At 35.3% G+C, this 27,838-nt stretch overlaps 1 long non-coding RNA gene and 1 other non-coding gene across 2 annotated transcripts; one reads left to right on the top strand and one right to left on the bottom strand.

Annotated features, from left to right (window-relative positions):
• Positions 1-7,285: 7,285 nt before the first annotated feature.
• Positions 7,286-13,425, top strand: LOC141633116 (uncharacterized). Its single transcript, XR_012537920.1, has 3 exons — positions 7,286-8,156; positions 13,017-13,110; positions 13,227-13,425. It is a non-coding gene; the product is annotated as an uncharacterized LOC141633116 (long non-coding RNA).
• A 13,667-nt stretch (positions 13,426-27,092) lies between these two features.
• Positions 27,093-27,201, bottom strand: LOC141636093 (small nucleolar RNA R71). Its single transcript, XR_012540729.1, has one exon. It is a non-coding gene; the product is annotated as a small nucleolar RNA R71 (small nucleolar RNA).
• Between the last annotated feature and the right edge of the window lie 637 nt (positions 27,202-27,838).

Raw genomic sequence — 27,838 nt, 5'->3', positions numbered from 1 at the left:
AATACTACCATTTCTCAATGTAAGGAAAATTGTTTTCCTCTTCTTTTATATTAATATGCTTTTATATTGCATGCATGTTACATAGATCACATAAACTCAAGTTATGAAATAATTTGACATTTAATTAGAGTGTCTAATTAGGATCCATGATCATTCAAGTGGTATCAGAGTTTAGGCTTGCAATTTGCATGTTGATTTTAAGCATATTAATAAATTATGAGATAATTTATATAAACTCAAAAATTGTGTTAGAAGAGGTTTTAGCATGAAATTTTTGGGACATGCATACCTACTGATCTCAAAAGGTTTCTGGTAAAGTTTGGTGATTTATGAAGTTATTTTGCTATTTTTAATGATTTTTGGTAGAAAACCGAGTCAAAATGCCGTATTTTAGTTATAAATTGACTAAAAATAGTTAAATGATGATTCGGGTCATGGAATTTTTATGGTGTTTCATGCATATTTTCTACAGATTTTATGTAAAATGTTGAAGGTTGGTTTGAAGTTTTGCATGTTTATTGATTTTATGAGATAAAAGTCGATAAAAGTGAAATAAATTAATCATAATTTTGAAATATTTGTTCCTGTCCATGATAAATTTATGTACATTTAAAAATATTATTTAAAAGTTAAAAGTGAAATTTAAAATGTGTTTTCACCTTGTTTTGATGTTTATTGGTTTTAGTGGTTAAAAACCGATAAATATCGATCTTTTTCTTCATAAATTTTATCCGTATTTTAAGGGCAATTTTTCTGACATTTTGGTGTTCTTGGGAGTGTTCCAGAATACTCAATTTTTTTTTTCAATTTTTGGGTAATTTTTCAATTATTTTGGATTTTTACTTAAAAATTATGATTTTACCGATTAAATTAGCAAAATATCACAAAATCAAACTAATTATTCATCATAAAATTAGCGAGGACTACTTTTGAGGTCCAAAACAGTTTGGACTTAAATGAGATTTAAGAGTTCATTATTGATTTTTACATGTTAAAAATCGATTAAATCCACAAACACCGAGATTGATACCTACGATTGATGGATAGGGCGATTTTGGCATCATTTTACAGAATTTTAAGCATATTTTGTTAAGTTGAATGAATGATTGTCATTTATTTAAAGTGTTTATCTTGTTGTATCTAGTATGACCTAGTTTAGTTTAATCGTTATTACCCGAAATGAATGGGAATAGCGATTTGTTTGTAATTAAATACGATCTCGTATCATCGATTTGTAATTAATTAATAGTTTTATTTATTTTATTAGTTAATATATAATAGGAATAGCTATGTAATTCAATTGTAATAGTTATTCTTACCGGCGTTTCCAAAAGACGGATTACATCGAGACGGAGTCTATTTTTGGAAGGTGTTCCAAATCCCACAAGAAGAAGCCACTTTTGGAATGAAGAGGCAAGGGACCAAGGAGTTGGTTTCCGAAATGTAATAGACTAGTTTTTATTAACTAGGTGGTCATACTAGGATTTATTAATATGCTTACTTGTTTGCTTGTTTTATTTTTGCGCATGCCAAAATCGCCATTCACATGCATTTTATTTTTCGCGGTTGTCAATTCACGTCATTTACATTCACCGACTTAGTTCACTTATAGGGAATTTATGACTAAATTGACAAGATCTCTCACATAACTAAAATTGAGATTAACCTTACCAATTAGTAACACCTATGAATCTCTTGTTGATCATTAGAGCCACGCTCGCCTAAGCGGGGTGTTCTCTTTTTACCTTGAGTAAGTAGGGTGGTAAGCGGTTATCACACGCCAAAATTGGTTAACCTCAACGGGATATAAGACGGTCTTGTGTTCCGGGGCTAGTAGATGGATTTAAGGAAATTCGTCGACCAAGAGTTCTAGAGGTAGAATTAGTCAACGTGACTTACCGAATTTACACAATTATGATATGTTTCGCCCAAGCGATGCTCATTTTTGTTTAATATTTGGGTCTTGGAATCATTTATATAATTTAGTGAGAGATCATTATATAAATGTTAAAACTTGTTAAAGATGTTTCACAAGTAAAATTAAAACATTGAATGTTAATTTTTCCTATATTTCGTTCATTCTCATAAATGTATGACATCGCGCACTTCATCCTCCTTTCTCTATTTATAATTATACTCGTTTCGTTCTTTCATAGGAAGCGGTTTCTTTGAAGGAATTAATGATTGGTAACATGATTTACCAATTCACCTACATAAGCTTACAACGACTTTTGCGGTTATTATACAACTTAATTGACGTCCATACATATTAAAAAGGGGTTTCATGTTGTAAACTCATATTACGAGTTTAAAAGGAAGTCACATTTTATCAAGAGAGTCTTGATTTCGGAAGTGACACCTCCGTCATGATGATGACATATTAGTTTTAATTACTCAAGTGTAATTCAAAAGTTTGCGAAAAGAGTTTTCAAAAACACTTATAATACTCCAATATGATACCGTCAAATGACTCACTTCGAGAAAGGCCAAATCGATTGTTTATGCGCTAAAGAGTTTAGGCATATGATAACAATTGAATGGTTAGGTAGTCCAATTTCGCAAGAAGTTGAGATTTTGCCACATGTTGCACTCACTTTATAGTAATTCACTCTTACTAAGTGTATAAAATATCACGAATGACATGAAGAGAGGTCTTCATGAGATTTATTTTTGCTTGATTGAAGCAAAGAGGAATGTGAAAGTGAGTGGGAGTTAAGAAGAATCAACCCTAGATGTATGTGATAGAACAAAGTTGAAAGAGGCATCTACTCAATGGATATGCTAGTTCCACTATCTTGGTATGCGATACCAAGTACGGGTCATTTCTTTGTAAAGAAGTTTACATGAATTGACAAAACGTAACACGTCTAGCATAGGACATTTTTGTATCAAAATAGAGCTAGAATTGCAATGATTTCGATAAGGACAAATGTACCTAAATATGGTTTTAAAAGAATGTAATTATCTATGTTTCTACATAGAAGGCATCACTTATGTGATTTAAAACAAAATGTTGTACCTACTCCTATGATAACTTGGTGGTTGGTTTAGACCACTTAAGTTAGATGAATTTTACATTCTTCACGAAAACTAAATGTTATACTATCTTGTAGATTTTAAAGTCTCTTATCTGGTGAACCCAATTGATCAAACCTCAAGTAAATTCGTTTCAAACGAGTAAACGAAAAGCACATTGAACAACCATTTGATTGTGAGTCTTATGGTATGTGTGCATGTATTATGTTTTTCTTTTGCAGAAAAGAAACACAATAGTGAGGTGATTGACCATATACATACGGATGCTTAAGGCCGATAGTTGGTTATATATATATATATATATATATATATATATACTTCGTTACTTTTACCGTAATGTTAAGTAGATATGAAAAACTCATATCTATTTAATAAGACATAAAAGTGATTTTTGAAACGTGGAATATTTTCAAAATGAAGTAGTAAACCAAAAGCACGTCAAGATCAAGATGTTGATCGGAAGTTTCAAAGTAATGACTTTGAAGATCAAATGGGTAATATCAAGTAATGACCTTGATAATCACTAAGAAGATTGTGAACCAGTTCACATAATACCTTCTCCTTGGGACACCATAGAGTATGGTATAGTCAAGTATATAAACCGAACATTATGACATATAGTTTGAGGTTTTTCGCAATTTTTGTAAGCTATTTTCTCACTAAAAGTTTAAAACCCGACTATAATAGCCTAAATGACTCCATATGAAATATGGATAGGGAGAGTCCCTAACTTGTCTTTTTATACATTTGGGATCATAAATGTTTATGCTCAGAACCAATTTTTGTATTTGTGAGGGTTATCCAAAATTGAACCACTTGGTATTTACTCCTCCAAAACGAGAACAAAGAGTTTGTGGCTCATAATACTGTCTTTCCAGAAAGATTTTCATTTTCTGGAAGACAGAGTGGGAGAAATTTTAAACTTACGGAAGTCCAAGACCCACAAACTGAGTATAATGCAAGAAGACGTTCTTTATTGTGGCTCAGTGGTTATAAGGAGATAATTTTGCGATAATATTGCGTTACTTTTCAAAAGTGACGAATATTAAACCCTCATCAAAGGCTTTTCTATAGTATGAACTCTATGTGATGGCGTGTCACCATGCAATTCGAATTGATCTCCTTGCACACGATGCGATAAGGAAGGAAACACGAGATGTTTTAGAGACTTGATTTAAGGTGAATACTTTGGTAGGTTACCTTGATCTTGTCATAAAGGTTACATAAGATGCTTAAAATTTGGGTTGGTTATAGAGAGTTTGTGACAACTCAAATGCCTTTATCAATCTGTATGGTCTTAGCAATATAGCCTCTCATGAGGATGAGTTTAGGCAAGAGGATAACGAAACTTTCTCCTTGAATGTATCTTATGAAGGGAGAAGTTTTGTTGATGTTGTCAATGTTAAGAAGCCTGACATGCTTGAAAGATCCCTTTTGTGATATATATACGTCAAAGAGTTGGAACTTTGGGTTCAATCATGTAGTCTATCAAAATGGTATTACTCGAGTGTCGAGGTACCATGATGATACATGGAGTTTAGTGGGAGCTAAAGTGAGTTTCTTATTCTAAATATGTGCCTGACATATTAGTGACTAGAAATGTAGCTAAGGTGATGTTTCTTAGTCTAAATATGTGTTTGACATATTAGTGACTAGAAATATTCTCGGGTGAATATTTGAGAATAGCATGCACATCTTAAACATCCGGATCTAATGAGATAGATCTCCATGGATATTAGCATTTTAGTCAAGAGACTTATGTGATAAGATTCTTGACTCGTTCAAGTTGTTGAACAATAAATATAATCTCTTATGCTTCCGCTGCAGGATCTATTAAATATGCGAAAAGCTTCTCTCGTCGGGAAGTATCATATTGAGAATATGAGAAGTCATTACCAATCATTTACTAGTGAGTGTCACTAGATGATTAATCAAGATCATCCTTGAGTACTTGAGAAGCACTGAGGATTTACTCTTGTAGTTTGGAGGAATTTATGAATTTTGTGTAAAAGGATTACATGGAAACATTCATATTCTTATAAGATGTTATGGGCCTCGTTAAGGAATGGTTAGCATGTAAGAGTGCTATGTGCATAAAGAATAATATGTATAAGAAGTTATACATATGTGTATAAGAAGTTATACATGTATAAAGCAAACATGTATGAGGAGTCATACATAAAAGATGTCATATGACGGATGTGTATGTATAAGTGTTATACGTACAAATCATGAATGAAAGCTAAGTACATTACAACATCCGATGTTGTAAGAGAGATAGTTGATAACCAGAATTTAATGGGACTAGAGTAGTTCTGTTAGCCGAATATCGTATCCCAAGAGACTGTGAAAACAGTGGGAGTGTTTGACTGGCTTTAGAACCAGAGTCCAAAAACTTGTTTAGACATGTACTTAAAAGGCTCTATGTGATGAAAAGATTGCATAGAACAAAGGAAAATAGCAATGGAAATTAGAGTGATGCAACTGTTGCTTATCCTCTAACCAAAGCCATAGGCATAAGGTAGACATGATGGTTATGTCATCTCAATGTGAATTGAGGAGTATACCTTAATTGCTAAAGATCGTTATGTAAATATTGGATAGAATATTGATATTTACATAAGTGATGATCGCATTCATTGTTAGAGTTTCTTTAAGAACTCAATTATTCAGTATGACTGAAAACATGAATACCTTGTTTATCCGAATTGGTTGTGGAGACAATGTTGAACCCCAATTCAAGTGAATAGGATGAACATTGTATTAGCCCCTAGTCACTTAATGAGGTGACGTCTCGGAGTGACTAGATTGTAAGACAATTGATGGTAGGTTCAGCACCATAAGGTCATAAGGATGACTAGTCGTTTATATAGGCAGACTGTGGGACACTCTGCCTGGCAGTAACATTTATAGAGCCCCTTAGATCTATTATAGACGCCTGGTCGTGGCAGGGACTTCTATGATATTCCTATGAGTCGATTCTTTAAAATGGAGACTATCATCTAAGCAAGTGCAGTTTCCGAGTGACTTTGGTTTTTGTCCTAGGTCGTGTCGTGAAAAGGGGCCAAAGGACATCTACTGGGTCATGGTGATCTGTATTGTGCAATAGGATAGATAGGGCAGACAGAAATTGTCCACCCACGTTGGGTTTAAACATCTCAAGGCCACTCGAGGAGTTGAATGTGTGGCCACGCTCGGAAGTAATCTGTAAGAGATTTTTCCGGTGAGGTAGTCACACTCCCGATCGAGAAAACCACTCACAATATGTTCATGTGCAAGTGCGACCTGAAAGACACCTTGCATTGAGTGGGAGATTGTTGTTAAAACGGACAAGAGAATTGGTAACACACCCTTGTAGAGTACAAGCAGGATATTGTTGTGATAAGGAGTTATCCACCATTGTGTGTTATAATCATCGCACAACTAGTCTCGGACAAGTGGGAGATTGTTGGAGTTTTGTCCTCCACAATAGTGCGTGATAATATTATTAAATCTCATTAAGGAATATGCATGGGATATTCATTGGCAATACTAGTCAGCTGATCAACGTATATCGGTAACGGTTGGCCAACTAGGGTTTGACGTTACTGTCGTGAGACGGCGGTGTTCAGCTGATCCCTTTCAATCACACCTGAAGGAACGAGCTCCAACACGAAAGCTAATTAATTGTATAAGATACAGTTTAAATTAGTCCCTTGATAAATAGACTAAGAGTTAGTCGATTAAATTAATTTAGAGAGATTTGTGAACTCAAGGCGCGGAAATTATTATTTTATTATGCGATAATTGAATAATAAATTTTTGAAGCGGGAATTAATAATTAAGCAGTTAATTGTTAAGATTGGTACTAACTGACTAATGTGATTAGTATTGGTACGTAAAGTATATGTGTAGCAGTACACGTATATTTACGGAGTGATTAGACGAAATTAATTGGAAGCATTTAAACATGATACGATGTTTAAATAAAATTTACACGTATTTGTGCGACAAATATAAGAACCAAAATGGACCCTTAAATGGGACATTGGACCGTGTAAATGAAGTTAGTGGATGATCATAATCATTTCACTTTACTAGATTTTCTTCCATAAGTTGTCATGTGATCATTATGCATGTAGTGAATTGGACAATAAAATAAGACAAAATCCACACTCCACCTACTACTCTCCAACCGTGCTCCCTCTTATAAGCAACACTTTGGTGTTGTTCATTTTGATACTACACTTTGAACATTTGCATGTGTAGCTCTCTTTTCTCTCTAAAATAATAAAAACCCATAATTTACTAAGTTTTTAGTAAAACAAAAAATTACTAAGATTGTTAGTAATATTCATATATATGTATATTATCAAGGTTAATCTTACTAATATCTAGTTAATATTAGTAAGATTGTTGGGTAAGTTCTTGGGTGCTTTAGAAAGGAGGTGTTCTATTTTGGACACTTGAAGATGGAGGATCTTGCCATTTATTTTAAGCTCAAGAACAACCTAAGATGAGTGATCTTGGTTGTGCCCAAATACTACCATTTCTCAATTGAAGGAAAATTGTTTTCCTCTTCTTTTATATTAATATGCTTTTATATTGCATGCATGTTACATAGATCACATAAACTCAAGTTATGAAATAATTTGACATTTAATTAGAGTGTCTAATTAGGATCTATGATCATTCACCATTTTCCTATTTTCACCTCATTTGCTTTTTGGAGGTCAAAGTTTCTGAACTTTGATCGTCAATAAGTTAGAGAATAAAAGCTATTTATTTATAAAACTAAAACATTTACAATTAATATCAAGACATCTTTCACGAAAAAAAATTCAAGAAAAAAATAACATATAGACATCGAAAAATACGGTCAAAGTGACGTTTTGGAGACCACAATAAAGCAAAGGGGTGAAAATAGGAAAATGGAGGGAGTATGAAATTGTATGATCGTATGATGAATGCATGTTAGTTCTTTTTATTAAACGCTTATTGGTATATTATTTACTAATGATGATTTTTCATTATTTTTTCAGGTCATGAATGAATGATGCTCAATATTATGAAAGATTGTCACTTGGCTTTGACAGAACGTAAGTGCTATCGAACTTATCGCCACATGTGTTCGATACAATGTAAGTGATTTTTATTTTTTTGCGATGCATGAAAAGTTTACCTGAACGGTGAAAATATCGTCCGTATTAGTTGAAGTTGGCTGTTTTGATCAAACTCCGGCGTTGTGCTATGTTAAAAATTTAAATGATTTCCGAAATTGTATGTATAGCTATAATTAGAGTTATAAACTTCGTTTATTATTTGGTAAAAAAAATTTCAAACTAAATACTTCACATCATACTAATATTTTTTATTTTATTTTTTTAGTTGGATGTGATCATTATCTAAAGAAGGGTTTAATCAAATGGGTGTGGATTTTACGATCATGGAAGTAAAATTTCGACCAATAGTAAAGGCCATGATGGGTAGCGATACGAATAAGAAACCTTCATCATCAACTAAGCGGTTTTATATTCAATGTGATGACTAAAATAAAATAGTTTACCTTTGTTTAGGTTTATCATCTTATAGTTTTTGGTACAATTGTATAGTTTCAAAAGTAAGAGATCACTTGTATGAGATACTTAGACTTGAATTGATTAGTAAATCTCATCATAGTATTTGTTTTTTTCCTAACAAATTGTTAAAACCAACACTTTTATGTGTTTGACATAATAATAAGATGGATCAACCACTCAACATAGATTATCTTAAGGTGCTGTTTGACCTTACTTGTGTAAAATAACTTTTCATTATAAAAAGAGTTTATTCACAAACTACTTTTTGGAAAAGTTTTGGTTGTTTAGCCATATTTTTGTAAAAGCGGTTTCTTATAAACTTTATATGTTTGGCCTAACTACTTCCATCCAGCTTTTTTTTTTTACTTTTTTCATTAACCATATTATTTATAGATTAATCATTTGAATAAAAATCAACGTTTAAAAATTTTATGTAATCACTCGTCAATTATACTAAAACTACATAATTACCCTTCCGTATAATTTTACACACCTTTATCAAATCAAAGTTATGCCAACCAATATTGTATGAGAAGAGAAGCAAATCAAAACTATAATTTTACACACCCGGTACTTTGATGGTGTATGCGAGAGGAAAGAAGCAAATATTATACAGAGAAGAGAAAAAGTGGAGGTACAACATAGTAGAGAAAAAAATGCATAAGTAATGAATTTTTGGTGAAAAGTAGAAGTAGAAGTAGAAAATACCTAGTTCTACTTTTGGGAGTAAGTTATTTGTTTTTGACTTTTTTTTTAAAGTAGTTTTAAAACTCCATAATTTAGGGTGTTTGGCCTAGCTGCTACTTTTTCAGTTACAAAAACACTTTTAAAGCTTGGTCAAACATCACCTAAAGTTGCTTACTTTTTCTTATAAAACACTTTTTTTACGACACCTTTTTAATGTCAGATTAATCTCTATACACACAAACTAACGACAGTAGTAATTATTGTGTGAGATAGTCTTATTGTATAAATAAATTTACCTATTTATCAACAATAAACATATGAATAGTTTTAACAAAACTGAACCGTTTTCCATTGTAAGACCGTTTTATATTCTTTAGTTTGTGATTAACTAAAGATATAGTTTGAATTACTATCACTATACCTATGATTTGAAAAGTCACATAATTGTGAGAATTTTCTTTTCCAAAAACAATTGTATATTACTCATATAATCATTCGCAATATTTAGCACGGAGTATTAATTTTTGAATATTAAAAACTTTAGCTTTTACAAATGGGTATTATTATTAATTAAATAGTAAGTCAATAGATTTTGTTATGTAAATTTGATATGAGATATAAATTGGTAAATACTAGAATTGGATAGACAATGAACACCTTTTTTTTTGACAACAATACATAGCATAGCTTACAATAGAGCTTTTTGGGCAAGATTATGAGCTATCCTATTCACTCCCCTAGGACAATAACTAAGAGAACAACAGTGAAAACGAGACGCAATAGACTTAAGATCCTTTATAATGCAGCTAATAGACGCAATCGCCTTCTCCGCTTCGGCAACCTGCATAACTAAAAAAAGACAATCTGTAACAAGTCTAATATGGAGATAGCCTTCGTCCAAGGCCAAGTTTAGCGCCATGATAGCAACATGTCCTTCGGCATGCATGGCAGAAGAAGCAAACGTGCGAGCATGAGCAGAAGTCCTTAAGGTTCCATTATCATCCAACAAGCACCACCCCATACCAGAACTTCTCTCCTTTCTCCAAGCAGCATCACACTTGACCGTGCAAACATTCCCACAATCAGGCCCACCAACAATCCAAAATGGAAAGGAATTTCCAATCCTCTTAACTAAAACAAAATCAGGAGAGGTGTCCACGAAAGACGCTTGGATAAGGCAAGCACTCTTGCTACACACAACCTCATTCATACACTGAATGTCACCCAGAATAGCAGTGAGAGCACTCATAGGCCAAGGGCGGCGGTTATGGAAGATTATCTCATTCCTGCAACACCAAATTCTCCAGAGGGTAGCAAGAAAAGGGAAGAGGAGGGAGTTAGGATCAGGCCCTTTTAGAAAGTAAGTAACCTAGTTTATGACCCAATTCCTAACATCAATATCCACCCCTTCCGTGAGTCTGAGTCCTAAAAGACAGCCAAACCAGAGAGCCTTTGAATACTCCGTAAAACTTAAATGGAGGAGCACTAGAAGTTGAAAATGACTTTAATACTTTACCTATTTTCCCTATGCCTATCATCCTAAAGCCCTCAATTTTACATACGTACTTCACTCATACATACCACCTCTACCGTTTTCTTTTTCTCTTTCTAATTGAGTACACTTTCATATCAATCTTTTTTTGAAGTTTTTTTTTTATAATAATGATAAAAAGGATGAACATGTGTTTCTTTTATAACTTTTGTTTCTATTTATATCACTCAAATGCAAGAGACAAATATTTAACTATAGTTAACAACAATTACTCCCTTCATTTCAATTATCTATTTACATTGCCCCTCACAAAAGATAATCAATACTTAGTTTTTCGGAAATAATGTTGAGGATAAATTAACGATGAGGACTTAAAAGTAAAATAGTAGAGTTCCAAAGAAAATGAATTGTAGAAAAGGGGCAAACTTTTACAAAATCATTATGCTAACATAGCAGCTTTTTAATATATTTGATGCCAGTGTTGCAATTTAGAATAAGTTTTAAAGGATGAACTTCTATAAAGTTAGAGATTGTGGGTATTTGAGCCACTTATCTTGGGGATGAAATGTGTATAAAAATTATTGCACCATGAAGACTTCAATTCAGTGACGGACTATTCCAACTTAAAAAAAAAGGCATGTTACTACACCTTTGTTTTTATATAAGACTATTTTTTCCCGTAATTGCGACATAGCGAAATGCGACTTTAGTTAATATACATCAATCTCAAATCTCAAACTAATATAGAAGACTTTACATAAGGGAGTATCTTACTAAGATTCTTAAGTTAAAACTAGAACATAATATGATAAAGGCACATAATAATAAGCTAAGTAGGGAAAGATTTTCAACATTATATCACTAGTTATGGTAAATATGAGTTTCATTTTTTGGTTACTACATTATATATGACAGAGCACCACAAACAAGCTCGTGTATTGTACGGGCATTAAATCTAGTATCTATCTATCTATCTATCTATCTATCTATCTATCTATCTATCTATCTATCTATCTATCTATCTATCTATCTATCTATCTATCTATCTATCTATCTATCTATCTATCTATCTATCTATCTATCTATCTATCTATCTATCTATCTATCTATCTATCTATCTATCTATCTATCTATCTATCTATCTATCTATCTATCTATCTATCTATCTATCTATCTATCTATCTATCTATCTATCTATCTATCTATCTATCTATCTATCTATCTATCTATCTATCTATCTATCTATCTATCTATCTATCTATCTATCTATCTATCTATCTATCTATCTATCTATCTATCTATCTATCTATCTATCTATCTATCTATCTATCTATCTATCTATCTATCTATCTATCTATCTATCTATCTATCTATCTATCTATCTATCTATCTATCTATCTATCTATCTATCTATCTATCTATCTATCTATCTATCTATCTATCTATCTATCTATCTATCTATCTATCTATCTATCTATCTATCTATCTATCTATCTATCTATCTATCTATCTATCTATCTATCTATCTATCTATCTATCTATCTATCTATCTATCTATCTATCTATCTCTATCTATCTCTATCTATCTATCTATCTATCTATCTATCTATCTATCTATCTATCTATCTATCTATCTATCTATCTATCTATCTATCTATCTATCTATCTATCTATCTATCTATCTATCTATCTATCTATCTATCTATCTATCTATCTATCTATCTATCTATCTATCTATCTATCTATCTATCTATCTATCTATCTATCTATCTATCTATCTATCTATCTATCTATCTATCTATCTATCTATCTATCGACCTACCTACCGATCTATCGATCTATCTATCTATCTATCTTAATAAAGGAAGTTTTTTTTCGAGCGATTACATAGTCTCCAACCTTCGTGAAACACCTCAACAAAATAGATAATAAATAGTAACTATAACTATATAAAAAACAAAATAAGTATAACAATAAGTATATAAAGTTTGAGAGACCATCAACTTTTATCACGTTGGAATCCTAATACCAATGACTAACAAATTTCTTTTTTTTTTGAGAAAAATAACAAATTTGTTTAGTATATAAACAACAGATCTCCACCAACATATTTTCAATGTTTTTCTTAGTCTTTATTAGCTTTTATTTGATGAAATTTATTTTCTTTTATTTTTGTCCAATTTAACGTCCTCATAAATTTTGCCAAGTCAGATATTAACGATTTGACTATTTTGCTATGGCAGTGGTTAGAAGAAGAAAAAGCGATGTATCCAAGTTAATTATTTTTTAGAAGCCAGCTCGGTGAATTATTTGACATCGACTATCACGTCAATTTAGGTATTTTAATAAACCTAAGTGGATTACCTCCTACTATAATTAGGCACTTTGCTCTTATAATCGGGATTTTCTCGTGCTTTCCTCCTGAATCTAACTTATCATTTGTTTTTTTCCAGATTTTTTCACCCATGGGTATCGTCCAATTACACTAAGGAATTAAGGGGGTTTTTCACCTGTCTTAAAGCAGACTATTCTTCTGTATTTGTTTTCTTTCATACTAGTCTTAAACCCATACAAATTGCACGGGTTCTGTAATACTCCGTATTTATAAGTCTTGGGGTACTCTATCGAGTAGGCCTTACTCTGTCGAGTAAGGGTAAGTTGCGTTTTAGAAAAGTTTCTGACCTGTAGGGTACTCTATCAAGTAGCCTTAGGTACTCGATAGAGTAAGGGGGTACTCTATCAAGTAGCCTTAGGTACTCGATAGAGTAAGGGGGTACTCTATCAAGTAGCCTTAGGTACTCGATAGAGTAAGGGGGTACTCTATCAAGTAGCCTTAGGCACTCGATCGAGTAGGGGGGTACTCGATCGAGTACCTTGGGTACTCGATCGAGTGTCCGGTTTTACGGAGAGTTTTCTCGGGTTTTGTTAATTATGCGATTAAGGTATTTAAGCTTCGTCGTCATTATTCTAAACCACTTTTACAAAACCTAAATTCCTGTTTAAGAGAGAAAGCAAACAAGTCCATCTTCTTAATCGCATTCTTAGCAATTCCCGGAGTTCAGACGGTCAGTTCTTGTCGTTGTTCGTACCGTTGAGTTCCTTGCGTCGAGGGTAAGATCTATGTACCCTTTTTATTGTATTTCCTTTGATTTGGTTAAACCCTAATTTAGGGATTTGGGGGTTTTTGTGTAGATTGTGATTCGGTAGTGTTTGTATGTTGTATGATAGGAGGAGGTTTTGTAGAAGAGCCTTTTTGATACAGCTGTAGAGACCGTCTGATAATTATGCTTTCCAGGTAGGATTCCCTACTCAGTATTAGTCCCATAATGGGATGATTGTTGATGTGTGAGATTGATTGTTTGATATAGTGATTATATTGTGACGGCTGTGATTGTGATTGTACATTGTTGATAGATTCAAACGGTTGTTGATGTTGTGATTGTGATTGGTTGTCTATGGTTCTCGAGATGCGTTCTCGGCTGAGTGGAGTCACTTGCGGGAGTGACTTCACGCCCTTGTTTCACCCTTCGTGGAACCCGCCACGGAAGGGGATGTGCACATTAATGGGACAGGGTTATCGCTCGGTATGATGAGCGGGGCTTAGGTGGGAACGGGCTGCGGTCCCCCATCGGGTGGTGGTCCAAAGGACGATCGGTGATTGAGATTGATGGGATTGGAGTAGTTGTGTGTATGTGTGACGGTTAAGGCATGCATCTCTGTATCTTCTTGTTGATATATATATATATATATAAGTTGTGTGATTAGTATTGACCCCGTTTAAATGTTTTAAAACTGTGGTGATCCATTCGGGGTGGTGAGCGATTGCTTAGCGGTATATCTTGGATACGCGTGGGATCTAGCTGGGGATGGAGTCATCACATATCAGAGTCTTTAGTCTTCCGCTGTGTTTATTAGAACAGTTCCTTTCAGTTGGTTTATAGTTTGAGAACAGTTGTATTTTGCTTACAGTTGGTTTTTTAATGTAATCACTTAAACTTATTTGATAAAGTATGTTTCTTCATTGTCATATGATTATCATGCCTCGGGTAACCGAGATGGTAGCATCCTTATACCTGAGTGGTCCTGGTAAGGCACTTGGAGTATGGGGGTGTTACAAATGGTATCAGAGAGACGATCCTGAAACCTGTAACCAATGAATCTAATGAATCTAGGGAGTCAATTAAAATGAACCCGGGGTAAAGGTTGTAGGAGCTAATGCAAAGACTTGGGAGACGTCCTAAAGTCGCGAACTCGCCCTACAATTTTGAACCGGTCACCATGGGATATGTGTCGGGATCGTTATGTGCTTATTGTGTGCTGTGTGTATTTATGTAGTAGTATGTTGTATGAATTGATGGATGAAAGATGATAATGACGTGAATTGTATGTTGGTTGATTGTAAAGCATGAAAGTATAATTATTGATACATGTAATTTGACATGTTATAATTACGTAAGGAAAAGTGTTTTGTCTATATATATATATATATAAAGCGATGTGTAAGTATACATGTTGTTGTTGTCGTGTTGAGTAAAAGTACAGAAGGTTAGGAGTATGAATTGAACATGTGCTTTGGGTGAATATGTTGAACGTATATGGTGGGTAAATATGTGGTATGATGGATGAATTAGTGGAAAAAGATGAATCATCGTGGTATGATAACATGGTTCCGGATTAAGCAGGTTATATAATGGAAGTTATTTTATAGTGTTGTTATGTTAGTAACATGGAATAGGATATGTAATGTATGAGTATGATTTGTCTTACGAAAGGCTATAGAATAAAAGCATGTGGGTAGTGCATGATGAATGTTGTTGCGTTGTTTTCGAAAATAATAATATGTGATTGGGGCTACTGGTTTCATGAGTATTGGGTTGTTTTCGTTTAACTTGGTTGTTGTTTAAGTTGTTTGGAAGTAAAAATCAAATAATTATGTCGTCTGATTACAGCAAAGTTGTCTTTAAACTGTTATAACTTGAGATACGTAAATGATTTTAATGTGATTCCAATTGGAGGTGATAGCTTGTTCTTTTACGATTCCAACGATAGGTCACACACCCAAAACGACCAAGAAATGAGTGAGTTATGGCTGTTTTACTGAAAACTGGACAAAGGCTTGAGAATTGGGGTACTCGATCGAGTATCCTTGGTACTCGATCGAGTAAGGGGGCACTCGATCGAGTACCTTAGCTACTCGATCGAGTAGCCCTGGTGATTTGTTTTACGTGCTTCTGATCTTCATCTACTCGATCGAGTAAGTCCCTTACTCGATCGAGTGGCCTGTACTCGATCTAGTGACCCCTATTTTGGGTCATATGTTTATCTTTTGACTTCGTTGCATATTATGTTTAATTCAAAGGCGTTATTTTGCTTCTTTATGCATTGTTTTACATGTATGTTGGTCTTGACGCGTAAGTTACCCAATTTTGTGGTGTAAAGAGTGGCACCTATGATGAGTATGAGTTCGGTGGGGAGGACATGATTTATATGTGTTGGGATTAGTAAGACTTAATTGAGGCATAGAGCATGTTGTGTGAGACGAGATGAGTGACATGATTGTATGTTGAGTAATGAAAATGTAAGTGAATGTGGGCAAGGCATGATGTAAGTTTAAGGAACGTGAGAATGAAAAGATTGAAAGAAAGGATGTGGATAGTAGCAACCTGAGATGTATAATAAATTATGGAGGGAGATGGTTAGAAATAGTGTTGAGTAAGAACATATGTAATGAAAGGTCGTTTGGAAATAGTGGTATATAGCGAACTTAATGGGACATGTCGCGACGTGGATTTGCAGGTAGTGACTGAGTTTGGAAATTTGTGTTATCGAGAGACGAAACTACTGTGTGATTTCCTTGGGTAATTAACGGTATTAAATGAATTATGATTTCTAGAGATGTAAAAAAGGAGATGCAATTGTTTGAACATTAAACGTTGATTCTATGGATAGATTAGTGGCAAGTGTGAGTGATAGCATAATAAGAGAAGATCCATGGTAAGAAAGAGTGGGATGATGTCGGTAGAAAATAATGGAATTCGAGTTTTGGAGTAACGAAGGGGTACATGGATTTCTAAAGAGTTAGCTAGAAGGAATAAGGAGTTGAACTATTAATTGGTATTATTGAGTGTAAAGAGAAAAGAAGGATAAAAGTAAGCCGAGGAAAATATTCACCGGAGTTATGTGATATAAAGGTAAGGAATCATCGAAATGTGTGATATTATCATGACGATGTTAGTTAATGGTTATATGGGAGCTTCAGGACAACATGTTTAATAATGAGTTTCGAGAAATTAAGGAAAGTAAGAAGTTAGTAGAATATCTACATGATATGAGATTTTGGTGGAGAAATGGATGATGATTCAATTAAGGAAAATATTGGGAAGAATGTTGAGGTAATTTTGTTCATGGATTTGATGTTCGTTGTTTGGGATGTTAACCAAAGATAGAAAAGAAATCATGATGTTTAGAGATGAGTGAAGAGGTTTGATGCCCGGACAGTGGTAGTGTTATGGTCTTTGACTAGTGGTTAAGGGTAAGGGTATATTAGAAAAGTGGCAATTCTAAAGAGGCTAATTTTCTAAAGACTGAATTGATAAAAGTATGGTTGTCAGGAAGTATAAGACATAGTCTTAGGAGGTGGTTTCGCATAATGAGTGTTAGCGGTATGGTTATGTATGGCAGAAGGTGCTGGTGATGCGAATGGAAGAATGTGATGAGGGGCATGCGAGTTAAGCTCGGACAACAGGTAACCTTTGTTGAGTGGTAACTTACGTGGTCAGGATTGACTAGTTGGTTGTGATTACGGGTCTACGATATGTGTAAATGTTTGTGTGAGGTTCTGACCTCACAAGAAGTGGTATGGTGTGATAATTATAAAGCTGTTTTATGAATGTTCTGTAATATATATGTTGGACACGGTAGTTTAATTGAATGATATCCAAAAAGGTAATAATTTGATTAATTTGACATGGCTAGTTATAATTTTATGTGTATTAATAACACACGTGTATTCCATGAAATGGTAGAGATGATGTTCATGAGATGCTTATCTGTTTATTCATATAATATGTTGCGTTGTGATTGAGTAAAGTGGATTTGAGTAAGTTTTCTTGTCCGAAAGGTTATTTCCAGTCGTATTTATGGAATTGTATGTAGTTGTGATGTCTATCGATGTGGTTGTGGTGCCTCGGGTGGTGATCCGGGCTCGATATTTAGTGTTGTGATGCGGGTATTTTCGCACTACGGTGTGGTCATTGGTGGCGGTGTTGTGATGTCGTCACCGGTTGTGGTGGAGTAGGCGGGATGATTATGATACGAGTTTTCGAAAGTGCATACCGATTATACATAGATTGTTGTTTTGTTTCTTTGTTGTTCTTTGTGAGTTTTGGTTGAACATGTAGACAGTTGTCTTGCTTATTGATGTTTTCTTTACCAGGTTAAGTTAAGAATGAGGTAGAATATGATATGAAATAGAGTTGAATATGTTTTCGTTGTTGTCATGGTATAGTGATATTCTGTTGATGGGACACGGTTGTGAGAGGTTGTTACAAGAATTTTGATCTTGTTCTAGATAAGGCTTTAGTGGACATGGTAATGGCAAGTGATTCGTAGAACATGTGTAGTAATGATCGATATATGCGGGTGGTTCATAATCCTTTGTTGAGACAAAGGAGTGTAGGGCGTTGAGTAATTAGTGTCGTGTTAAGTTATGTATGAGGCTTGCGGTAATAAAAGAAAGGAACTTGAGGATCTAGTGTGAGTGTACGTAACAAGTGTGGATCGTGAGTTATGCTTTTGGTGGTAAGAGTTTTATGTAGTTTATATAGAGAGGTGTGTCATGTTGCGGTAATAGGGAACAAGTGAAGTTTTGGGTTAAATTAAGGATTTTGTGGTATAGGTTAGGTGGTGTGACGAGAGAAGTGAAGTATGAGAGTTGCTTAAGTAAGTGAGCCTTGGGTAGGTGCATGGCGAGTGTTTAGATTATAGGTGGTTATCTTTGACATGCGGCGGTGATGAGGATTATGAAAAGATATATCTAGGATTTAGTATTAGTGAGTTACGAGGACGTAACATTTATCTTAAGAGGAGTAGGAGGCGATAAAAGAGAGTTTCATGGTGGTGCATGTTGTAATATAATTGGAAGTAGAGTGTTAGCGTAGTGTAAAGGAGGGATTTGTTTTGTGGATAATACTTATAAAAGGCCATGGCCGTGCTTGTAGTAGTGTGATGCTTCAGAGTGTGGGAATATTTTATATAATGTTGACAGTTGGAGGATGATGTTATGAGTCTGAGTAAACTTCGAGGACGAAGTTCCTTTTAAGGGTGATAGAATGTAACATTCCGTTTGATGTCTAGGAGTGTCTTGATTTTGGATTTGATAGTGGATGATATTATGGAGCTAGCAGTGTTAGTGGATGGTGGTTGGTTATGTATGAAGTTGGTGTCGTGAGAGATATATATGTGGTGGATGCGATATCGTGAGTCATGTTAAGGAAGTAAACATAGTTGGTGGAGTGGGTGTTAAGAGTTCATGTTTTATGTTTGGTCGAGTTTTTGAGTTCTTAGTTATGTTGTTGTGTCTTGGTCGAGTTAGTATGGTTGTTTTTAGAGTATGGGTTGAACTTCGGGGACAAAGTTCTTTTTAAGGAGGGAAGACTGTAATACTCCGTATTTATAAGTCTTGGGGTACTCTATCGAGTAGGCCTTACTCTGTCGAGTAAGGGTAAGTTGCGTTTTAGAAAAGTTTCGACTGAGGGTACTCTATCAAGTAGCCTTAGGTACTCGATAGAGTAAGGGGGTACTCTATCAAGTAGCCTTAGGTACTCGATAGAGTAAGGGGTACTCTATCAAGTAGCCTTAGGCACTCGATCGAGTAGGGGGGTACTCGATCGAGTACCTTGGGTACTCGATCGAGTGTCCGGTTTTACGGAGAGTTTTCTCGGGTTTTGTTAATTATGCGATTAAGGTATTTAAGCTTCGTCGTCATTATTCTAAACCACTTTTACAAAACCTAAATTCCTGTTTAAGAGAGAAAGCAAACAAGTCCATCTTCTTAATCGCATTCTTAGCAATTCCGGAGTTCGACGGTCGATTCTTGTCGTTGTTCGTACCGTTGAGTTCCTTGCGTCGAGGGTAAGATCTATGTACCCTTTTATTGTATTTCCTTTGATTTGGTTAAACCCTAATTTAGGGATTTGGGGGTTTTTGTGTAGATTGTGATTCGGTAGTGTTTGTATGTTGTATGATAGGAGGAGGTTTTGTAGAAGAGCCTTTTTGATACAAATTGTAGAGACCGTCGATAATTATGCTTTCCGGTAGGATTCCCTACTCGATTTAGTCCCATAATGGGATGATTGTTGATGTGTGAGATTGATTGTTTGATATAGTGATTATATTGTGACTACTGTGATTGTGATTGTACATTGTTGATAGATTCAAACGGTTGTTGATGTTGTGATTGTGATTGGTTGTCTATGGTTCTCGAGATGCGTTCTCGGTTGAGTGGAGTCACTTGCGGGAGTGACTTCACGCCCTAGTTTCGCCCTTCGTGGAACCCGCCACGGAAGGGGATGTGCACATTAATGGGACGGGGTTATCGCTCGGTATGATGAGCGGGGCTTAGGTGGGAACGGCAGCTGCGGTCCCCCACTCGGGCGGTCCAAAGGACGATCGGTGATTGAGATTGATGGGATTGGAGTAGTTGTGTGTATGTGTGACGGTTAAGTCATTCATGTATCTTCTTGTTGATATATATATATATAAGTTGTGTGATTAGTACTCGACCCGTTTAAATGTTTTAAAAACGTGGTGATCCATTCGGGGTGGTGAGCGATTGCTTGCGGTATATCTTGGATACGCGTGGGATCTAGTTGGGGATGGAGTCATCACATATCAGAGTCTTTAGTCTTCCGCTGTGTTTATTAGAACAGTTCCTTTCAGTTGGTTTATAGTTTGAGAACAGTTGTATTTTGCTTACAGTTGGTTTTGTAATGTAATCACTTAAACTTATTTGATAAAGTATGTTTCTTTATTGTCATATGATTATCATGCCTCGGGTAACCGAGATGGTAGCATCCTTATACCTGAGTGGTCCTGGTAAGGCACTTGGAGTATGGGGGTGTTACAGGTTCACTATTCAAATTTGTTATTATTAAGAACGTAAGAAAATAATGATTTAGGCTATTATTGTTTTGATATTTTGTGTCATAAATACATGTTAATTTAGGTTGATTACTATTACCTCCACAATCGAAGTTCGTAGCATACTGCATACAATATGCTTGTTTTATAAACGATTTTGTTGATCTACTAATACCCGTCATGAAATTTCATTAAACATGTACAACATCGTATACATATGATAAACCGCATTGTATATTTTAACTCACCCCCTTCAATATATTAACTTGTGAAGATATACATTTTGGACTTATATACAATAATTTGAACATGGGTAGATATATATTAACTATGATTTTATTTTCAAAAAAAATATGTTTTCGACTTCAAAATCGCAAAATAAAAGACGTTAGAAACATTTTTAAAATTTGTACTCTAACTTTAACCCATAACCCATTTGATCCAACCCGTGTTTGACCGACCCCTATTCCAACCTTACTTGTATGACACAACCGAGCATCCGACCAAGTGACCAGCTATATTGCAAATTGCACGAGTATGCTATTAAATTTTTTTAATATTATAGATTTCATATTTTTGAAAATCTTATTCTCGCATATAAATATCGGTATAATAAGTATTAACCATATACTAAACTCCAATACTACTATATCTCTGGTTTTATAATAAGTATTGTACAACCACTATACATTTATTCGAGCTTATGTACAATTTTTTTATGTTTAAGTGTGTGAGTTCAGAAACTTTACAGCAGCTCAGATTCTTTAAAACAAAACTCGAAAACTTTAGTACAGAGTTCGAATTCTAAACCATCACTTGTAATACAACTAATAGTATAGTCTATTAATTATATAATATAATATATTTAATTAAATGAGTTTACATTTTGGTTTTATTGATATTGACATGAATAATAATCATGTCAAAATATGAGCCAAACAATAACCCCAACTCGATCCGTCATTTTTCAAGGCGGTATGAGTGGCCCAGACTTAAAATGACCAGTTAATTTAGTCTCAAAATCCGACCTGGTGGGTTAAAGACTCGAAGATATAAACCATCAATGTATTAAAATAATTAAGTATAGGCCGATTTGCAAGCTACTACCTATTATATTCAGAATTTTTCAAAATACTACATATTATATTTTTTATTCAAATTACTACCTACAAAGTTACAACTTTCCCAAAGTTACTACTTAATTACTGGATTAAGAATTTAATTGATAGCTATTAAGTGAATTTCATTAAGTAATCCCCTTTTTAAATTTAATCCTAAATAATCTACTCATACTACCTTTATACTAATCCTAATCCATTTTTACTCTTCCTTATTCATCATACTCATCCATCCACCACCACCACCACCATCAACATCCACCACTCTCATCAACAACCACCACTAATAATAACCACCTTCAACACCCACCACTATTTGTCTCACTCTAAGTGACCACTATTACACTACGACCTCCTACTATCATTGCAGAATCGTCCTCCTTAGATCTCGGGTTTTCGATTGGTGGGGACTTAAGGTGTTTGTGGTGGGTTAAAGGTGGGACTTGGGCGGCATTATACGGGTGGCTGATACGGATTAGTGCGTGGCTGGATTAGGTGGTGGTGGTGGTAGGTATGGCAAACGTCGAAAATAGTGGGATTGTGGTGACTTCGTGGTAGTGGTGGATGATGATTCTTGTGGTGGCTATAAAAAGTGAGGAAGATGGTGTTAAGTGGGTGTTTAAAGAGGGAAAATTTGGGTAAATCAAATTATTATAACTTTACAATTTGAGTTTTTGATTATTTTACCTCAAATAAGACCTTATTAAGGTATAAGATAGCAATTTAAGAAAATTAGTAACTTTATAGGTAGTACTTTGAACAAAAGAGTATAATATGTAGTTTGTTAAAATTTTTTGACTTTAATAGGTAGTATTTTGCAATTTATCCTTAAGTATATTATAGATTATGTATCAAATAATATCTAAACAAATTATTATTTTTAATATTTATATAACTTCTGCCATCATTTAATAAAATCACTTGCAAATTGCATGGATTTGCTATTTAAGATTTATTACTATCAAATAACTTTAAAAAATAAAGATTAAGAGCTTTATTGTTTTTGAAGCTGCCACCAAATAATTGCACGGGTTAATATGGTTATTTTTCGTTGAAAGATAATTTCTCCTTTCAAACAAATTTCATACGTTTGAGTAAAATATAACTTGGAAAAAAATGTGTGTAATACTTAAGCCTCATCTAGTTCATAATTATATGAGCTAGTTTATGGTAAGATTTTATGAGCCCAATATCTCCGGCGATTCGACGCATCTCATATCCCAAAAACCCCCTTTTATCAACTTTATTTTCCCGCAGCTCCTTCCATCTGCCATTCCGTCGCCGCTGCTATGTAGCCGGGGATGGGTCCGACCTGGCCTATCGCCGGTGATGTTTTGTATCTCATTCTATTTTGCATTTTTCCGGTACTCCTGTGATTCATTTTCTCCGTTTTGATAGTTTGACCCGTCTATTTGTGGGTCACGGGTTGGATCACTCCCGTTGCTTTTTCGTTTGTTGTCGGTTCCATCTTGTGACAAGTCTGAGTAGTTTATTTGATTTTGAAGAGTCTCGCTCTTCGTCTTTCCGTGTTCCTCCGTTGATTGAGCTGGATGCTCCTTTAATGGCGGCTTTTTCGACTTTGCTTTATCATATAGAAGCTTTAACCCTCTTTGGCGGGTCTGTTGTTGCTTTCTTCTTTGGCCTCCTTACTTTCATCATGGGAGGTGTTGGGTTTTGATTTTGGTGATGTCTTATGTCGTTCTTATTAATAGGCAAGGAGTTATTATAGGAGATGGATTTGTATCTCCTTAAAAGTATAATAAGTGACAAGTCTTTGGTGGTGTACTATCTTTATGATGGTTTAGTCATACGATTTTATTTACAAGTTTATATTTTATAATAAGTTTAAAGAGTTATTTGACCGGTCCCCTTAAGTACCTTGTCCTGTCACCGCCATTTTTCGTTCTCAATCCAGGAGTGATCCCCCATTCCCCCCACCCCTGGATTGTTGGTCTTGTTTATGACTTGGTTTGTTTGAGTCGATGAGGTTAACTCATCTGTTGAGGTTGCTACTCTCCTAAGTGGCTGCCTTTTGGGTCCGATACAGTAATCCCCCCATTTCCCCCACCTGTCGCTCCCTCTCCTTGTGTCGCTTGGTTTGTTTGCTTGCTTGGCGGTGGTTCCGGGAGGTGTCTTGTCGTGTTTCGGGTGTCTTGGTCCACCTTGTCTGCTTGTTGGAGGGTCTTCAATTCCATCTCTTGTTTCTGCTGATTCCAAGTGTCTTTGAGGTTTCTGTACCTATCGTATTTCGAGTCGTTGAGATATGTTGGTTTTGCACTTTTGGTATGTGTGGGTGCCGATGGTTTTTGGCTTCTATGTTGGTTATCATGGTGGTCGTCGGGTCCTTTCTCTATCTTTTCGGAATGGTGTATCTAGGTGTAGTGTCTCTTTTGTGTTCGTGTGATCTTGTTAGTTGAGTTGGATGGTTCGGAGATGGTGTTTCTGATGGAGTCAGTTTCCGGGTTTTGGGTTCCCGTATGAGATGTGCTTGGTAGGGTGAAGTTGGTGTCTGGCAATGCTGTTGGGTGGCCCGGATGTGGTGGTCTCAACCTCATTGTTTTCCATGAAAGGTTTGGCTTGGAATTGCAGGGGTCTTAAGGATACGCTTGCCCCCGCTATTCCTAATATTAGAGCAATATGTAGGTCTTTTCATAATAGTTTAGATTTCATCTTCCTTAGTGAAACTAAGTGTGATGTACAATCAGTTGATATTCTTCTGCGACCTATGGGTTTCCTTCAGTCTGCTGGGTGTGATGCTAACGGATTAAAAGGGGGGGCTCTAGGTTGGTGGAAACGTAGCTGTAAATTAGAATGTGTCTTTATCAGTTGCAATCTTATTATCCTCCTGGTTAATCAGTGTAAGGGTAGCATGTGGTACTTGTGTTATGTTTATGGTGAACCCGATCTTACAAAAAAGGGTGGAGTTTGGGAAAATTTTACCTGTCATCTTAATTCCCTTGATAAACCCTTTTTGCTTATAGGTGATTTCAGTCAAGTCGAGTTCTCTTCTGATAAGTTAGGCGGCAGTGATAAGTTGATCAGAGGAGTAAACTTATTCTCTTACTGGAAGAATTTACATTGTCTGATGGATATCCCCTTTAAGGGACCTAGATTCACTTGGTGCAACAATAGGGAGAGTCCACATCGAATATATGAAAGACTTGATAAGGGTTTTGCTTCCCATGATTGGCTTTCTCTATTTTCAAATACCTTTATTAAACACTTACACTTTATTTGCAGTTTTGGCACGTATTTCCATGCGTATTCGTTAGCTTAAAGCTACTATTTCTCCCGAAATGATTTACTTTGTAATTTCTATGATTTATTGTAGGAATGAGTGGAAGTGAGCTAAATCAAGCCCAAATCGTCCTTCGGAGGCAACTTCAGGGAAGCTTGGAAGAAGGGAGTTCGGACTCACTCACCTTGGGATGCGTGAATTGGAGTGAAGTGGCTGATTTGAAGAGAGAAAGGAGTTTCTACACAGCACAGTTGGTCGATTGACCAGGCTCTTCAGTCGATCGACCGTGGAATTTCAGCAGTAGCTACTGCATTGTTTCTGGCTGGTCGATCGACCATGCTACTCAGTCGATCGACCAGGTTTCGCAGCTGTTATTGGTTTTTCGTGTTAGACTTTTAAAAAGCCCAATTGTAATTAACTTTTTGGCATCGTTTATCAGTAGAATAGATGGATAATTTAGGTTATGCTTTTGACTAGAGAAGAACTCAAGTTTTAGATCTAGTTTTTGGGGAAGAAAGGTAGACTACGGATTGCAATTCAATTGCCTTTGTTCATCAATTCTTCCTAAGTTTTAATGCAATTTCCATCTTCATTATTTCTAATCAATTTAATTCCTGTTATTATTAGTTTTATTCAAGAAATTCAGTTTTATTCTTTTGTCTTAAATTCAATTTCAATTATGTCAATCTCATTCCTTGCCTTCAATTTCGCAATTGTTATAGTTTTAATCATGCATAGCTAATTTTATTGATTGGGAACGAGGTGAGCCATGGCGTAAAATAGGGTCAATTTTATTAGTATGATTTTCTTCCATATCGATCTTGTTTTCTTTTGATAAACCTTTCTTACTAGATTGAAAGATTAGTAATTAAGTTATCATTAGATTTGGAATTTCCTTTGAGCGAAAGCTTTGAGAAATTCTAGGGAATTAGAAGACCGTAAGGTTAATTTGAGCATTGATCGAAAGGCTTGCTCATATTTCCCGAGACCGTATTATAGGACCTCTGCTACCTTATTGATCTGACCTTAGCCATGGTGAACCGAAGTTCCCGATCTTCTTTTTATCTTATTTGAGAAATTTCTTATTTTGTCAATTAGTCTTTAGAATCAAACCAATTCAAAACCCCCACTTAATTGTTATTTTTTTTAGACTGAAAATAGCAAATAGAATTGATCTTGTCTCTCTGTGGTTCGACCCCTACTATCACTAGCTATAGTTTTAGTTCAGATTTATAAATTTAATTTTGATACAAAACGACAGTATCAACTTTTGGCGCCGTTCTTGCGGAGACGGTGTAATTACATTTTGCTTTATTTTTAGTTTATTTTTCTTGTCTCAAGGAACTTTGGTTCCTTGAGGCCGTTGCTTACTCTTGCTTCTAGTTTTGCTTTTGCACAGTTAGAAGACAAGTTTTTGAGAGGAAGACTTGAGTACTCTCATCTTGCGAACATGACTACGATATATGACAATCTTCAGCCAAAAGAACAGCACATTCCAAAGGGACACGTGTTAACTACCCCTACTACGGGTCACTTCGAATTTCGTTCCTCTTATATTGATTTAGTGGAGCGAAATCAGTTTGCTGGTCTACCGGACGAGGATCTTTTGAAGCATATGGAAATTTTCACAGACTACTGTTGTTCCATACCTGTACCGGCTGGGGTGACCCAGGATGAAGTAAAGGGGATAATGTTCTTATACTCCTTGAAGGATTCGGCATGAGATTGGTACCGCTACCTTGATAGGGTAGCAGCTGGAGTCACAGATTGGACATCTCTAGCGTTAGCCTTCTACAAGAAATACTTCCCACTTGCAAAGACAGATGCCTTGAGAAGTAAAATTACAAATTTCCAGGAAGGACCTGATGAGGAATTTTGTGAAGCATGGGGACGTTTCAAGAGTTTGGTTAGGGCTGTCCCTCACCATGGTTTCCAGCAGTGGTACCTTTGCAACTTATTCTATAATGCTTTATATGATGATTACAAGGTCATCCTGGATGCAGCTGCGAATGGTAGGTTCCAAAATAATATCGGTCAGAATAAAGATTGGAACACTATTGAGGAGATGGCAGTCCATAGAGTCGAGTTTGGAAGTTTGCGTGGAAATTCGCGAAAGCAAAGTGATGAAATGAGTGCCGTTGTGACACTCATAACTTCTATTACTGCCCGTCTCGAGAAGCTCGAGACCTCTGAAGCTTTCAAGGAAAGAGTTAAAATTCCTGTCCATAATTCAGATGAAACCGAGGAATTAAGAGAGACAATCCGAACTCTTTTGGTTCAAGTCGCGAAAATAGAAGCAGCCGGGATTGGGTCTACAAAGAATTTTGTCAAGCAATTGGAGAATTTAGAGGCTAAGCAAGTTGCCAATTCTTCAAGAAAATGCGAGGGGCCAATTGAAACCATAAATGCCATTAATCTCCGAAGTGGCCTTTCTTATGAATGTCCTGATAAGCCAAGAGAAGACTCGGAAAAGGATGAAAAGCAAAATTTAATTTCTGGTGCGAAAACGAACTTAATTGCCAGTACCAGCGGTCGATTGACCAACAACAACAGTCGATCGACCGGGTTG

This window comes from Silene latifolia, chromosome Y (genome assembly GCF_048544455.1).
Source record: "Silene latifolia isolate original U9 population chromosome Y, ASM4854445v1, whole genome shotgun sequence".
Classification (NCBI taxonomy): Eukaryota; Viridiplantae; Streptophyta; class Magnoliopsida; order Caryophyllales; family Caryophyllaceae; genus Silene; species Silene latifolia.
Note: the sequence above shows the minus strand (reverse complement) of the source record. Positions and strands in the feature narration are given on the sequence as shown.